The sequence below is a fragment of the Mytilus edulis genome, chromosome 13 (assembly GCF_963676685.1).
Source record: "Mytilus edulis chromosome 13, xbMytEdul2.2, whole genome shotgun sequence".
Classification (NCBI taxonomy): domain Eukaryota; kingdom Metazoa; phylum Mollusca; class Bivalvia; order Mytilida; family Mytilidae; genus Mytilus; species Mytilus edulis.
Window position 1 is genome coordinate 9,040,234 of NC_092356.1, and position 14,851 is coordinate 9,055,084.

Sequence of the window (14,851 nt, forward strand, 5' to 3'; positions counted from 1 at the left end):
CTGATAAGTGAAAAAAATTTACCTTGCATGTGTACAGCTTTAATCTAAACTTTATTCCATTTCACAGTAATGACTTTTAAAAATTCAATTTGTTCATAATAACTAGTCAAGCCGTTAATTTTATTAATATGAAATTGAGTAATTTACTTTTAATGAAAATCATTTAGATTTGGTATAAACTCCAATGTATACTAGAATAGGGAAGAATGTAATAATCAAAACACTAATTCCATTTGTGACCCATATATTCTTGACATGATGGATTTGGGAACCATTTCCTAACCAGTTCAAGGACACATTTTGGTATTAAATCTCTCCTGTGATACGTATATTTTCTCCTTGGTCTGTCCCTTTTAAGTGCGTCTTTCTTTCTCCTTAAATATCTTGGGTCGTTCCACACCCCTCTATGAAAAAGGTTTGTCCAAAAACGTTTGAATTTATCTTTCCTTAAAAAAGAATTTCTTTCATGAGGTGCACAATTTTCATTTTCCCACCACATTTGTCTATTTCGTTCATCAAATATGATAATGTTTTAAACTAGCTAGTTAATCACAAACGTGATTACGTAAAATTATCTGTCAAGTCAATCACATGTCTACTCAGTATTTCTACAAAGATGGGATCAAGGTTAACATATTTTATTGGTTTAAAATTCATTATTAAAGGAATGTTACCAAACTGACATAAAACACTAGCTATACATTTATATGTGAATATAATTGCCAAAGAGACAACGGAGTATAATCCATAAAGACCAAAGGACTGATTTAATACCCCAACTCCATACATGTACCTGTTAAGCTGATTTCAATGCATAACTATTTATTTCTCTACAGACATGATCAAGCATAGAACCTCTTCCAACCCACCAAGTGTCATGTTTTCATGTTTAAGTTTATTTAAAAGACACCCCTGAAGAATTGAAAACAATGGTATGATCTTCACTTCATTTCAAACCCAGTGAAATTTTCATCTATAAGGAAATGGACACAGAGTTGGCAAAACCTGAAGATCATCTATTAGTCTGCTTTTCCTGCACATACAATATTTAGGAAAAACACATTTTGAGGTATTGTATTTAGGCTACCGGTACACTTCAAATCAAGTGGAATTTCGTCAGAATGGAAATGGGCACAGATTTGACAAAACTTAATTGTACACGGTCCTCTTTTCCAGTAGATACAATACATAGGATACATAAAAATTTGTAAACCTTTTGACATTTTCAATATAATTACAATATTTTAAGTTAAGTTTTAGTGAAATAACAAAATCAAATGACTTTAAGGAAAATAATTTTGTAAACACTTTTAATCCTTTAATTATAAATTTTTATTTATCTCTGGGTTTTTTTTTTTACTTTATTCAATTTACTTACCTAGCTGTATGTACACAACAATCCAGATAACAAATATGTTGATTTTTGTTTCACAAACAAAGTAAACAAAAGCAATCCACAAAAATGTTTGTATATCTTCAATTAATCCCAGACACTTACTATACAATCAATACATGTATCTTTATTCCTCCCCAACTGTAATTAACTCATACAACACATTTAAGAACTTCATCAAGACTTATTAGCATCAATTCCCAATAAAATCACATTTTCCTGCCAATATAACTAATGGTATCCTAAATCAAACCACAACGGACCAGCTCGGACACGACATGTTATTTAATCCACCATGGAGGTTACAATGTAAACAATAATGGCCGTACTAACAGGTTCCTCACAAAGAAATTCAAATAATGTCCGATCACTTTACAAAAATGGCTGGCATTCACAATTTTACATGCAAAACAATATTAACTCCACCTTGCAACCTTAAGAGTTGGCAATACTAAAAATGTTACAATATTATCATAAAATAACTATCCTGACTGAATATTGTCACACACACTAACATTCTGGCCTTTAATCCTAAAGACTTGTTCAATATCACGCTTCATAAAGCAACTCCTAAGATCTTAATCATAACATTATCACCCCTCGCCTTTAACCATAAAAATCAACAATTTCTAAATACCTTTACAAAGTGGTTTTTAAATCAAGTTTTTAGTCTGTCTATAAAAACCTTTAAACATAAAGTTAACGAAAATGGGCTTGTCAATTTGGTTTCCATTCAATTGTAAAGATTTGTTTAATTAAATCACTTCATACATGAAATATTAACAGCTTAAGTTTGCTCCATAACATTGTGGTTAATTTCCTGTGTTCTTCACTGCGAGACACACACGACTGTTGTGTAGTTTGTAATGACCCATAGCACACCAGTAATTGTTGAGTAATTAATCTTTCTCCCAGATCAGTGTCCAATAATCAATATAGAACTTAAGATATTGTCAGGCATACATTGCCCTAATTAAGTCAGATTATAATGACCAGTCAGATAACAGATAGTCCAAACCAGATCAATAAGACTTTCAAAAATAATCTCAAAATTGCGTTAAAAAAAAATTGCTAGATGATGTGTTTATGTAATAATTCCAGAAAATTAACCTATAAAAACAGTCACTTATTTGCAAATTGCATGTATTATCTAACAAAATAACAAAAAAATTTGAAAACCATATTTCTTCAACCAAATTTCAGAGTTGCATTGCTAAAAATAACGATAAATATTTAATGTGCAGGATTAAGGTAAATCCCTCCTGAAATAACTCATAACTCATTTGCTGTTTTTTTCTGATAATTTAATCTCATTCAAGGTTTTGATACAAGTTATTTAACCTTCAACAGAATATCAAGGTCGTCTTAACAAAAGCACACCAGGCACATGCTGTAAACAGCCAAGAGCTTCTCCATTCAAAACTAAAATTATTTCCCTAATTTAAATGCATAATTAACTTTTTCAGCTTTGTGTTTTCAACCGTTAGTGCGTAAATTAATTGGACTTTTCCGGCATTTCTGTTTTAGACATTTTGTTTTCAATAAATGTGACATACATCAAAGTAATTCTCTAATAACTTAATGGGATTGTAGAAGCAGATGAGTAGACATGAATATTCTTCTATAATATTCATAGAGTCAGCCACAATAGCTATAATTATAATTTCCATTTATTTTCTAGTCTTCCATTAAATTACAATTGTATCAAATGAATAATGCAAGTCAGGAGTATCATCAATGGCTTACAAATACAATATGGATTTCAATGCACTGTGACTTGGTGAAAACAGAGGCATCATCAATGGGGAACAAGAAAGTCATTTCTTTTAAGGTTTGATCTTGACTAAAACATTCTAATCTGTTACGGTCTGCTGCTACCAAAAGGCAATATGGTAAAAAGATACAAAGGAATTATGGGGGAAAAGATACAGAAATGTTTTATTACTACAATATACAAATATTTTCAGATAAATAGTCAAGTGAGGTGGAAAGTTTAGAAATCTACATACACATATTCTGAGTCATTTGGACTACATGTTGGGTAGTTGTCTTAAATCAAATCATACCACATCTTCTGATTTGATATGTAACGACATTTAAAGGAATACTGTAAATTTAGAAATTATTGTGATTTTTTCATTTTAGACTAAAATACAATTTTAATTTTTTTGATATTGAAAACAATCCTGTTAAATTAATTCATATAAAAACATTTCAAAATGCGAGTTTAAATTATTGCCATTTATGATAAACCCTGCCTCATTTTTCACAATAACTTCTGAATTTACAGTATTGATGTTTGTCATCCCATTGCTCTTCATTGCAGACTCTTTAACAAGTAATTTACTTTCCAAGAAAAAGAAAAAGAAAAAAATAACTCATGCAAAATATTAATATTAGAGTCAAATTCAGGTTTCAATTAAATGCTCCCTTGCTAAAAAAACATTCATCATTACAAAAACCATTTATGAGCTACTTTAAACTGCATAATATAATTGATTTAACATCCTGGTAAAAAAAACCAAAGAAGCATTTAGAATCCAGTTAATTGAAATTTAATTTACCTTTTAATACATTATTTATAGCTTATGTGAAATACTTCCAACAGAAAATTAATGTGTGTTCTGTCCTATTGATTTATTGCCTTATTATATTACTAGTAATTAAATAAATTATATACATCTGAGCTGACCCCAATTGGTTCTTTTGTTTTTACACTTTGTTATAAATGCTGGGTCTGAGTGTCTGAGCTTTGTGGCCTAGTGGAAAATTCTAATTTTAACAACCTATTTGGTTGGATTCTGCTACATCTCACACTCAAACCAAGCACGCTATTGTGCATAAGATCACTAAAAAGCAAATAATATATTATCTACAAAACCCATATCAATTTTTTGTTCAATCTTGCATGTATATGTAAAAAATATTGCATGAGAATTTGACTTTTGTCTCAATTGTCTCATTCAAAACTGTTTTGTCTTTGAACATTTTTGAAGTATATTCTTATTTTCTTTTGAAGTGAATACAACAAAAAACTAATGGATTTTTGTGTTAAATAAAGATTTCAATATTTGAATATCTTATCAAAATTACAAAGAAATTAATTTACATTTTATTAATGATATTTCCCTCTTTTATTCCTTTGTATGTATTGACAAATGTTAATGTCTACATACTGAAGTCATGCTTGTAGGCCTAATTTAAGGAGTGAAAATACTTTAATCTAATTTTTATTGTGTCCACTAGTGTAAGGAGAGCAAAGAAAGTACAAATATGTCTTTATTCTAGAATTTGCATATTAATGAGATAACTACACAATCCCATAATGACAAATGTAGCATTGATTAAAAATTCAAGCCAAAACTGACCATTGACTTCCATTGACAGGGCTGTGAAAATTAAACAAGGAACATCATTAACCCGAATAATTCAGTGGTTATATTCCGCTGATCTACGAAGGCTACATTAACGCCTGAACGTCTTCCTTGATAAAGACCGTCAACCGGAAAATTCACACCGCTATGCAATATGGGAATTTTTTTCTAAGTTGGCAGCAAAGAAGGAGGAGTTCCGGATGTTAATTAATGTTAAATGATGTAAACTGAGGTTAATTGATGTTAATTAATTATTATCGGATTTGTGTTAATTGAACACACATGTTTGGTAAGACAATTACAAGACAGTTGCGCAGACTCATTATCCTGATCGCCGCCGATTGGCTCTCTCTCACAGAGAGCAGGCGACGCGGCCAATGATCATAAGGAGTTCAAGCCCTCGTGTGGGAGAAAATCAGACACGGAAAGGGCTTGAATTATTCGAGTTAGGAACATCATTTGTATTCTGATGCACAGATCAGCGTATCATGATTGACATCCAGCAGAGAATTATACTCAAACTGGTGCTGGGAGCTGCCTTAAAGTTAAAACTTGCAGAGAGGTATGAGCTTTTGCTCTGTGTTGAAGGATGAATTAAGATTGAACTTTTGAGACAATATTGAGGTGCTGTTGCTATGAGTTTCTGGTCCATGTTGAAGGAGAAAGGTTAAACGTAACTTTGAGACAATAAAGGTGTTGTTGCTATGAGTTTTTGGTCCATGTTGAATGAGAAAGGTGGAATGTAACTTTGAGACAATAAAGGTGTTGTTGCTATGAGTTTCTGGTCCATGTTGAAGGAGAAAGGTGGAACGTAACTTTGAGACAATAAAGGTGTTGTTGCTATGAGTCAGATAAAATAACAGAAGTTACATGTAGTCAAGGTTCATTTCTAGGTAAATAAACTTTACACCAGGTTATATTATGAACTTTTTCCCTGGATCAATTATATGATGGATAGCAGTGGCAAATCCAGGGGGGGTTCCGGGGGTTGGAACCCCCCCTTTTTTTTTGGCCGATCAATGCATTTGAATGAGAGCATATAGTTGGAACCCCCCCTTTACTCTGGGTTGGGAACCCCCCCTTTTTAAAATGGCTGGATCTGCGCCTGGATAGGAAGAATGACCATGATTTAAGTCTGGATTACAGTGCTGTATTAATCATGGGACTTTTATATAAGTACTGTAAATTCAGAAATTATTGCTATTGTTTTAATTATTACGAAAAATGCAACAGGATTATAATGCCAATAATGTAAACTCACATTTTGAAATATTTTATATGAATGAAACAGGATTTATCTAAATATCACAAAAAATAAAATCGCATTTCAGTCTAAAATGACAAAATCACATTTGAGTGTGAATTCACATTACTATAAGACGTGTCACGGTACTTTTCTATCCCAAATTCATGTATTTGGTTTTGATGTTATATTTGTTATTCTCATCAGATTTTGTCTAATGCTTAGTCTGTTTCTGTGTGTGTTACATTTTAATGTTGTGTCGTTGTTCTCCTCTTATATTTAATGTGTTTCCCTCAGTTTTAGTTTGTTTCCCGGATTTTGTTTTGTCCATAGATTTACGAGTTTTGAACAGTGGTATACTACTGTTGCCTTTATTTAATCGATGTATGCTCAAATTTCTGAATTTACAGTACATGTGAGATTTCACTTCTGATGACTGTGGAAAAGACAACAGAGAGGATGCTGACACTTAAGATAACTTATTTTAATTTTATTCATATCAACTTAACATCATGTTAACAGGGAGAAACATTGTTTGTTCAATTTAGTCTTTAGTATACTCCTTTGAGTTTTGATTCTTTGTTAAGAATACTCAATCCAAAAAAAAAATATGACCGTGAGTGTTTTTGACAGTCCTGACCCCGATACAAATTTGACCTTGGATAATTTTGATTTTTCAGAATACTCCCTCAAAGAAATAGGACTATAAATGATTTTCAGTGTTCAGAATTCTCCCTCATACAAATGACCTTCATAGCTTAGTTGCTAAGACACAATTATGACCTTGGATTATTTGTAATGAATATGAAAATTGATATTGTACATTTTTCTTTTTATCCTCTGACTGCACAAGGATTAAATAAAATAACTTCCATTTTCACACCCATCTTTAAATCTTAAAATATCAAAACCCTAAATTTTGAAGGAAAACAATCATTATTGGTGATGTTCTTCATAATATTTTTAAAATACCTAAAAAGCCACGTCTGTTTGATAAATCCCCCTCAACTCCCTCATGTAGGATAACTGTACTTTATCCTAAGTAGTATTATACACCATATATAAAACCAATCAATTTAATAAGCTAACAAAGAGTTTGATAAACTGTCAGTAATCATGTTATGCCCTGAAGGTAACAGTTATATCTCAAGCAATCAATATTACAGGTTCAATACACACCATTGTAAAACAATGCAACTTCACATTACAATTTTTATAACAAATATTGTAACCTCAGACCTCAAGCAAATTTAAACGTGGCCAGATTTTTTGCTTTTCTTTTTAGGCCCCTTTTAACCTATAGAACAAATATTGTAACTTCAGACATCAAGCAAATTTAAACTTGGCCAGATTTTTTGCTTTTCTTTTTAGGCCCCTTTTAACCTATAGAACAAATATTGTCACTTTAGGCCTCATACAAATTTTAACTTGGCCAGGTTTTTTGATAATTTTTTTTAGGCCCCTTTTAACTTCTTTACTCTTTATTTACACAACTTGCCAATTTATGAGCTTTCAAATCTGAGGAATAATCTGAAGTAGGTTTAGGTTAGAAGAAATGTCTATAAAACCAGTATAAGCAGATCCAGAAATTCTCATAAGAATCAACCAATTTTTTCTCATTTCAATTTTAAACCCCCTGAGATGAGTGAGTGTTAACCCTTTCCTCCATATGACGCCTTTTGATGCCACCCCCTTTACTCCATAATGACGCCTTTTGACGCCACCCCCTTTACTCCGTAATGACGCCTGTGTAGTTCCTCAGTTGAAATGCTCTGACTACGAAATGTCTGGATCAGACTTAGAAAAAATTGTATCCAATATGAAAAGGATATCCATGAGAATATCTGAATTGAATTTCATTGATGAAACATTTGTTTTCACATTATGCTCCAATACTTTAAACCTGATGATTTTTTATTTTTTTTTAAATCCTATGAGAATCTAGTATGTTAAAAAAAAAATCCATGGAGGAAAGGGATAAATAATCTCTTCAATTTGAACAATTCACTAACTCCATTTGAATTTTGTTCTGACCCCCCTTTCTGATCCCCCAAAGTTTTTTTCATTGACAATATTAGTCCTTAAAGCTAAGCCATTTGATTCCAATACTTGAGAGTTAATTTTCACTGATTTCTCAATCGATTCTTGTTTAAACAAAGCATATAAGCTTGGATCTAATCCTCTTAAAAGATTACTATTTCTGACAACGAGCTTTTAATAATTCCATTAAAAGATGAAATTAATTTCCCATCTCATAAATAAATCATACAATCTGGTAAAACCTTTATAATTTTTCATGACAGATTCGATTTCACTATTACAGGAGAATTCAGAACTTATAAATCTCACCAATTTATAATTGCAGCTATATGAAGCAGTGGTGTGAATTGATATGAGATTACACTTTAAATTCGAACTAAATTTTTAATTAAGATAAATGACTGGAAGAAATTCCTTATAATTAGGTCTCATGTTAAAATTAAACTGCCATGAGAAATAAACAATTGAGGCGTTTACCATATTTAATTTAATGTTGTTATATTGCAAAATAACAAATCAAACTTCAATTAGTAAAAAAAAATCGAATTTATCATCAACCATTTTTAGGAGACACAAGGCTTACTTTATGTTTATAAATTAAGTTAATTTCAGGGGTTGTATGGACCTACTTGTTTTTTTAAAGGGGGTGTATTCCAGATAAAAATATACTGCCAAAGGTGTGAGGCAACAAAATTGTGGACATTTTATGGTATTTTTTTTTTTAATTATGCCAAAAAACTAATTTATATATTTTTGGGGCAATCAAAGGAGGTGGTGTGGTGAACACGCTCTTAACTGTGTCCTCCACTGATTTCAACTTTTTCCCAAATGTAAGATTGTTCTAATTGCAAATTAAAACCCCAAAATTATAGAAAACAGTCATCCCCAAAGGAAATTACCTAATACCACCAACAAAAGTTAAACTGTAAAGTCAACACTGAGCATAAATACATGATCAAACAACTTCTGACAGAACCTCACAAAACATCACAGTTGAACTCGAGTGCACAGGAAAGGGTTAAACGTTAACCAAAGAAGGAGTCAATTGTCAGACTTCATTTGTTTTTAATCCTACATTTCAAATAATTCAATATAAGTTTAGGTTGAATATGAGATATTTTCTAACAATTTAAACTTCTGCTTTACAGCTTATCTTCATCCTTTCTTTCTATTAGGCCAAAAAAAATAATATGTGTGATTCCTTTTACATTTTTAAAAAGATTTAAGGGTAGGTAGGTATTTTTTTAATTTTACCTTTTTTTTTTACAATGAGTCTATGGGAGGGACATTCTGACTTTAACAGTGATTATTGAAAAATGTCAAAAAAACACTTAGGTTAGACTATTTCTGAGCTTATAAAATAAGAAGGTACCATTATATAGGAAACATACATATCTTTTTTTATTTTGCCTTATTAAAAATTTCATCTGTTCACAATCTCATATCTGATCACCATTTTGTTTTAATTTCAGTCTCAGTGAAGGTACACGAGCTTCTCCATGAAACAATTTACAAAATAAACAAGATCAAAAGGCTCACCTCAAATTACTCAATTTACTTCAATCTATATACTTTAACATTTGAGGTTAAGCTATTGATTTGAATCATTTCCGATATTAAATTTGTGGTTTTAAAGACAAGAAGTGTAATTTGAAGGCTATGTATCAATTGATTTTCTACTAGTTATGGTATATCCTTAATAGATCAATAGGCTTGCCTGAATAATGTAATAAATCAGATTCTCTCATCCTTATACTATTTCACAGGTAATTCTTCTTGAACATCCATTAGGCCACTCAAAAAAAAATTCTAGTTACCCTATAAATCAGATCCTAATAATGCTACAGAGTTGTCCTTTTTTGCAGTACTGTAAATTCAGAAATTATTGCGATGCTTTTATTATTGCAAAAAATGCGACAGTGTTATCGTTGCTTTATAATTAAAATTCTCATTTTGAAAATTTTTATATGAATCAAACAGGATTTTCCTATACAAATGTATATCACAAAAAAATAAAATCGCTTTTTAGTTTAAAATGACAAAATCTCAATAATAAACGCATGCATATAATCATGATAATTTCTGAATTTGCAGTATTTCAAAATCTCTAGTCAACTTCATTGATTTTAGCCTATGAATTTAAGGCATCATAACAGATTGAGTTTAACATTTTTAATCATTTTCGCAATATTTTTCACAAATTAAGATCCAATTACCGGTTCATGTACAACTATAAATTCTGTGTTTATATTTATCAAAGGTAGTCAGCCCTCTTACAGATTTATTTACAATACAATATAAAAACATTACATATCAGTGCATATCAAAGGGGCCTAGAGGATATACATGTCTCGTTTAGTTGCAAAAATATATCAAAAATTCAGTTTTTCATGACATACATTTATAAATTTAATAGTTTGAAAATGTCCAAAATATTGCTTGTTCAGCTCAGCAGTATATATTCAATCGTCAGGAATTACTCCCTCTTTAAAAATATTCTGAATATAAAAAAATGTAAAAACACACCCCAAAAAAATGACAAAATTATGTGAGTAGTAAATATTTAAAATATAATGTATAATATATCTGGACTATTTTTATCTACAAATATACATGTGTGTATCATAACAAAATAAAATAAACACAGAATGCATTTCTTTATCTTATGGCCTAAAACTGTCAGTAACAAGTCAAAACAAACAAACAGTTTTAACATGTGTCTTATTCCCAAGTATTTTAAGTATCTGACATTGAACAGACATGATAGGTGAAACAGTTTGCAGGAAATTTGTAAAAACTCTGCACCCCATTTTTTGCTAAGATACAATCAAACTGAGCCATTACAACACGACTATATCATACTTCTTTTGATAAACACATTATCAATTAAACCAGAGCAATAAATCTTTCACATCATTTACATGTAAAGTGATCTCCAACATACCTCCTAAATATGTAAACCGTGACTCATCGAATCAGTAAAAATCTCCTGCATTGTAAAAATTAATAAAATAGGACAAAAAGCGTCTTACCTTAGAGCTCTAATAAACTATTTAATACAAATAATCCATGTTCTCTCACACAGATAAAATATCAACTGTAATCCAATATTTCTCCAATAAACTGAAGGAAAATCGTGCTTAATCCAATACTATGAATACACAAATAATCAAGATTTTAATTCCACTCAAACAAAAACAGTTTAAAAACAAATATGTCTGAAATCTATTTGTGACTTTTAACAAACATGTAACAACCTTCCCCCACTTGGTTTAGAAATACTAAACCATATTACACCTATTAATGTGTACTAAGCTTGTCTGACCTTTAACCTTCTACTCCTGCTATCAATCAATGTCAACCGGTTGAGCAATTTAGCCTATGATCTGTTAGATAGTGGAGAACTGACAAACAGTTTGTAAACACTGTATGGTATGTGGTGGATATCAACACACAGGGAGGATAGAAAGAAAATTACACAGCTTTTTATAGTTTGAATTTTCTATACCTTTGATGCACACTGCATATTAAATGCATTGGGAATTTAAACCAATTAAATGATTTGATTTGATTTATAATTCGGCAGGTGACTTTTAGTTTAGAAAAAGGAAAATAATTTTTTTTTTTTTTTTTTTTATGATTTTGCAGGTCTTGGATGCAATAATCCTGCATTTGAATTTTTAGCCAATTTGATGCAGTGACTCAAATTTTTAAGAGATCTTAAGAAATAGGAAAATATTTTTTGTTTTTTTTGGTGATCATTTCATTATAATAGAGTTTTGCAAAAAGTGTCTTGGATGCAATAACACTACAATTGGATATAAGTTAACCATTATATCATTAGATTTAATATATTTTTCGGCATGTGAATATGATTAAATAGAAATTTAAGGCTAACAAAAAATATTTCTTTTTTGGCTAACGTTTTCTTTGAACTGCAAGGGCTATAAATCTTAAAAATTCTTATTTAAGTTTGTAAAAAAATCAACATGGCTGTACTTTGTATAACATGTAACCCATTGATAAATACAAAGACTCTCTGGTTAAAGGTGCAGTTAGCATTGAAGGCCAACAAAATATTACATTCATTTTCTTTGTTTAAACACTAAGAAATACCAAATGCATAAAACAAAAACAAAATTATATGATTCCTTTTAAAAGTAAAAAGCTTCAAAACTGAAGACATAAAATATTAATTTTATTTCAGGTAAATAGACATATATTAATATATGCTGTTTTATTGGCAGGCTTATTTAGAAGTTTAATGACAATGAAGTTAATATTTAATGGTTATGCCTAATGGCGAAAATTGACAATATAAACGAGTCATAAACTGCTAGTAAAAATATTCATCAGAAATTGAACCATTTTCATTTGATTTGATTATCTTTAATGTATTAACACTTATATAAGGTAGGGAATCATGAATGAGTGGTAATATCTATCATCAGTGGCGGATCCAGGGGGGGGGGTTTCCGGGGGTTGGAACCCCCCTTTTTTTTGGCCGATCAATGCATTTGAATGGGAGCATATAGTTGGAACCCTCTCTTTACTCTGGATTGGGACCCCCCCCCCCCCCCCTTTTTAAAATGGCTGGATCGGCGCCTGATCATCATGGTACATCAGTCCTAAATAATATTGTGTCTTGAAAGACTGTCAAATGTTTGGTTAACATAACACAAAGAAGTAGGCAAAGGTTATTTAAATAACTTAAAAAAAATAGTTCAAAAAAACTTTAATTTTTTGCAAACATGATATATGGTGTGGCCATCAACACAACTGAAACTTTGGGAAAGGCTGCTCAAATAATTTTAAGACTTGCACCTTTAATTGAATATTAACCGAAAATCAATTTTCTTTTTAATGAAAGTCTCAATTACATTAAAGTGGTATTTCAGAGGAAAATAGGGTGGGTAGAGCACTGTAGAGGGAGTATCTGTACCCCCTCTTTAGATGAAAAATATATAATTCTTTAACATAAAATTTGTTGGCCTTATTTCTTTAGTTTAATGGAACGACACCCCACCTTGTAAAAATCCTGTATCCACCCCTGTTGTAACCAACCTTCCAAACCTCTATTAGTATTAATCAAATGTATGTAAATATAGGATTTCCAAAAACTTACTTTTTTCTGAAAACCCTAGAATCCCCCTCAAGAGTTTATGTATCAGGAATAATGTAACTTTCAATCATCTAACACATAACTTCTAACAAGGTGGATGAATGTATTTCTAACTTGAGTACACGTCTAAACCTGTTATCAGTTAACTTGTGTGATCTCTTTAATAATAAGTTTGAAGATTACTAATAAAACACTATAAACAACTAGCATACCTCTGATAATACAATTTGAAGTAGGAGATAATAAAGTAATAAAATTTTATAAAAAGTAAACATTTCTTACTAAGATAAGTGATTTTGTGTATTAGGTAGTAGATAAAAATGTATGCACAATATATAAAGTAAACAGCCGACCCACGACCTGTTGGCATCTTAATTGTCATAAAATAGAAAAAATTAAACATTAAAACCAGAAACTCTTAAAACAACTTATAAAAATTCACAAACATGGAAAAGGTTGTTAACAAAGTTATGCTTATTACATTTGAGGAATTTGCTCAAATTATGAATATAGCCCAAACCCTATATATAATCAAAGTCCCATAACTCAAATATTCAAACAAACTAAAAAAAATAACAAATTATCCCAAAAAATTTAATGTCTCACCAAATTACCAACAAAAAACGTCCAGACTAAGAAAAAGTGTTATGGCAAAAAATATTGTGGAGTTTTGAAAGTATTTTTTTTTTAGCAATAAATGGTTCAATATCATTCAGAGCTGGTCATACAACAGAAACATCACTGGCAAACATACTGTGGATTCATTATTTTTCGTGGGATACAAATTTTCATGGTTTTCGTTGGTACTGGTGAACCACGAATGTAAATGTTCAACGAATCACAAATTTGCTATTGGGTTGCATTCAGACCTGGACAAAACCAGGAAATCAACTATCCACGAAAATGCAAGATTTCCTCAATCCACGAAAATTGATATCAACGAAAATAGATGACTCCACAGTAGTACACATGTATTTAGAGTCTAACCATTACCAGGGTAGCCCTGTAAATATGTTAGTCACAAACTTGTTGTCTTATGATATATTATAATATTATGACTGATCCAGTATAGATTTGTAAATAAATGACAGACATATCATACGGTCTGAGGGCTGTAAGTCTGGACATAGTTTTAGCCTAAAGGTCATCAGACTTCCAACAGTATTGGTAAGTAAGTTTTATCCGAGGTCAACTTCTATGACTTGTCAAATTATACCACTGAGGTTCACCATTTATATAGATGATAAAACACACAGTTATCACTCTTGCTTAAGCGATACAAAATTTGCTGTGAGACAGGGTGAATGATTGCTGTTGATTTGGTGTGATTCACAATTTATAAAAGTAAACCATTATAGGTCAAGGTACGTTCAACACAGAGCCTTGGCTCAAACCAACAACAAGCATAACAAAAATAGGCCCCAAAAATGACTTTTATAAAACCATTCAAACAGGAAAACCAACGTTCTAATCTATATAAAAAACAAGAAACACTTATGAACCACAACAACAAACAACAACTACTGAACATCATATTGCTGAAATGAGACAGGGTGGTTGCTGGTATTTGGAGTGATTCACCATGAGACAGGGTGGTTGCTGGTGATTTAGAGAAGTTCACTGTGGGACTGGGTGATTTGGAGTCTTTCACTGTGAGACAGAGAGGTTGATGGTGATTT

At 31.0% G+C, this 14,851-nt stretch overlaps 1 protein-coding gene across 29 annotated transcripts in view; it reads right to left on the reverse strand.

The window, feature by feature from the left end:
- Positions 1-14,851, reverse strand: part of LOC139501891 (arginine-glutamic acid dipeptide repeats protein-like) — a 96,972-nt gene that overhangs the window by 57,307 nt on the left and 24,814 nt on the right. For 4 of the 29 annotated variants that reach the window (XM_071291161.1, XM_071291159.1, XM_071291150.1 and 1 more), the window contains exon 1: positions 11,083-11,386. The exons of 18 other annotated variants lie outside the window; for them this stretch is intronic. The gene's annotated coding sequence lies outside the window, so the exon portion shown is untranslated. Of the gene's footprint in view, positions 1-1,378; positions 2,010-11,082; positions 11,508-14,851 lie in introns of those variants that run through there. 7 more of the 29 variants (XM_071291151.1, XM_071291166.1, XM_071291154.1 and 4 more) reach the window with 6 other exon arrangements.